Genomic DNA, 3,457 nt, shown 5'->3' with positions numbered 1-3,457 from the left:
CAAGATCTTCAGGTGAGTCAGCAAGCTGGAGACCCAGGAGAGCTCATGATGTCAGTCCAGTCCAATAGCCAGCAGGCTCAAGGCCCAGGAAAAGCCAATATTTTAAGTCGAGTCCAAAGGCAGGAAAAATACCAACGTCCCAGTTTGAAGGCACTTAAGCAGAAGGAATTCTCTCACTTGGGGTGGGAGGGGGAGGGCCAGGCTTTTGTTCTATTCAGACATTCAACTGATTGGATGAGACCCACCACATTAGGGAGGGTAGTCTTTACTCAGTCTACCAATTTAAACATTAATCTCATCTGCAAACGCCCTCAAATAAACACCCAGAATGATGTTTGACCAAATATCTGGACACCCTGTGACCCAGTCAGGTTGACACATGAAATTAATCACCACTGCTTTCAAACCAAATTTTGCAAAGATCTTCTTTTAATATCTCTCATCCTGAAAGTCCTTTCTTGCAGTTTACAGAGTTCCTCTCTTTGCTGTGCTTTCAAGAAAGCACTGAGGCTGCTTAGTTAGTAGCTCTGTCTGGGATTTGCATTTACCCAACAAATCCAGTTCTGGTGTGTACATGGAGAGGTGCCTCTGATCTTGGCAGCATTTGAGATCCTGGCTGAAGTTATGCCTCCAGTTCAAGTAGAATGAGTGAAGTGACTTTAAACATGGATTATCTTTGTTTTTGTTCTATTATTTGAGCCTCTAAATTAATATATATTTAAAAAATCAAGACTTTACTTATTAATACTTTCATTTAGCCACAGACATGCAACAGTTCCTTCTCTGGGTGCACAAATAACGACATGGCTTGGGAAAACTTTTACCCCATATTGAAAATAAGGAACTTCATACATCACACATCTAGTAAATATTAGTTACATAATAGTACACATCTGCCCAGTGGAGTGGAGCTCTGTCTGAATAGCTGACCCATACTTTCCTTGATATGGGTACTTATATTCAAACTTTCTGGAATTTAAATTAAAATCTATATTTATAAAATTGGGGGGAGGGGAGAAGTAAAGAAAGACACTCAACACAAAAGGGTGAAACTATAAAAAAAAGATCGTGGCTATGAATACATAAAAATATTACACTTCTGCATAGGGAAAACAATAGAAACAAATGCAATACAAATGATAAAGAGAGCTAAAAGAAAGCATTTGAGATCCATGTATCATGCACAGCATTACAATATACTCAAAATATAGATAGCCACCATAAATTAAGAAAAAGATGAACATTCCAATAGAAAAAATAGGCAAAGATATGAAAAAGATAATTCACAAAAAGAATCACACAACAATCATAGGAAATATATTGAGATTATAACAATCAAAGCAATGAAATATCATTTTTACCTAACTTTGCAAAGATCAAAAATAAAATTAATGTCCACATTGGTAAGGGTACAGGAAAGTAGGCACACTCGTCCATTGCTTTTTGGAGGACGATTAAATGTATGTATGATTGATCCTACAATTTATCTTACTGAATAAAAATAACAGAGGCATACCAAGATGTTTGTAATTTGATTGTTGATAGTATAATAAATTGAAATAAATTGAAAACACATAAATAGTCAAAAACAGAATCAATCAAATAAATTACAGTACATGTATTTCATAGACCACTATGAGCTTTTCAATATTTTATGCAATAGAACATTTAATGACATGCAAATATGTTCACGATATCATGTTAACTTGAAAAGTAAAGTCAAAAACTGTATGGAGGATATACTGCTACTTTTTTTGTTTAAAAAATGTGGGGTGTGGATTCAAATAATTGCATCATTTCTGAGTTCCTATCAGACACTTTGCAGGCATTATTACATTTATACAAGATTTCAAAATAGCTATTGATGTCTGCATTTTACAAATAAGGCTTAGAAAGTTTTAGGGAGTTACTAATTCACATGACTAATAAGTATTGGAGCTATTGTCTAATCTAGGTCTGTCTGACTGCAAAGCTCTGCTCTGTGTGGTTTCCAAGCCCAAAGCCTTCCTCTTCATGAAGCTCATGTCCCCACTGGTTTGCAGAATCATTCTTCACCCTAAAATGTATAACAAACAAGTAATGTGAGCAGAATTGGAATGAACATTAGCAATAATTAAGTAATAGTAGTTAAAACTTACGATCATCTCTGCATGCCAAGTGTATGCACTTTAAATGTACTAGTTTACTTAATCTCCCTATATGGCTAAGGTTCCCAAACCCTGGCCATGGACCGGTACCAGTCTGTGGCCTGTTAGGAACCAGGCTGCACAGCAAGAGGTGAGCAGCAGGCGAGCAAGCCAAGCTTCATCTCTAATTACAGCCTCTCCCCATCACTCTCTTCACTGCCTGAGCTCCACCTCTTGTCAAGTCAGCAGCAGCATTAGATTCTCATAGGAGGCAACCCTACTGTAAACTGGGCATGCGAGGGATCTAGATTGTAGTGCTCCTTGTGAGAATCTAATGCCTGATGACCTGAGGTGGAGCTGATGTTAGTGCTGGGGAATGGCTGCAAATACAAATTATCATTAGCAGAGAGGTTTGATTGTACAATAAAGGTAATGCACTTGAATCATCCCGAAACCATCCCCCATGTCTTCCATGAAACCGGTCCCCGGTGGCAAAAAGATTGGGGACCACTGTTACATGGTATGTATTATCATTATCATTCCAGTTTTACAGATTAGGAAACTGAAGCATAAAGGAGTCAAGTAACTTGCTCAGAGTCACATAGCCAGTAATTGGCAAAGTCAGGGTTATAAATCCACGGAGTCTGGGAGTTGAACCAGGGCACCAAACCATATAGTTAGTGATAATGCCAAAAAACAAAAAGCAAGTTTTGGCTCTACTGAGAACAAGTAATGGTCAACAATATGGGGGTGGCAATTAAAATGCAAATTAAACCATTTTACACCTAAAACATAAAATTAAAACTGCTTTCACAAATTTACCAAAATCTTTGATTTGAGAGTTTAAGTTTTTACAAAATTAAAAAAATGTTACATAAGTGTATATATTCAGTCACATTATAGTTTAATGACTTTTGAAATCATAAAATGCCTAAGTGATAAGTTGATATACAGACTGCAGGACAGAGATTTCAGTGATGGAAAGAAACATTGACACTTTTTGAAATGAACCATAATATTTATATTTATTTAGACAAAAATTAAATAATCACAATGAAATTAGATTGGGTATAGATGACTGATAGAACGATTTTAACTTTAAGATTCAAAACCACTATTTTTTTCTCTAGGAATCTCTGTTCATTAGCTAGACTTTCATATTCACTCTCAAGTCTGCCAACTGCTTTAATAATAATGAATGTCTCTTGGTGTTATTCATTACCCAACTTAACTGGAGCCATCAATAAAAACTCCCTCCTCTTCCCACAATGCACAGCAAATCTATTTAGATTTGCTCCTATGGACGATTCCTTACTCCTACCAAAAGCCAT

The sequence above is a fragment of the Propithecus coquereli genome, unplaced genomic scaffold (assembly GCF_000956105.1).
Source record: "Propithecus coquereli isolate 6110/MARCELLA unplaced genomic scaffold, Pcoq_1.0 Scaffold4, whole genome shotgun sequence".
NCBI classification, from domain to species: Eukaryota; Metazoa; Chordata; class Mammalia; order Primates; family Indriidae; genus Propithecus; species Propithecus coquereli.
Note: the sequence above shows the minus strand (reverse complement) of the source record.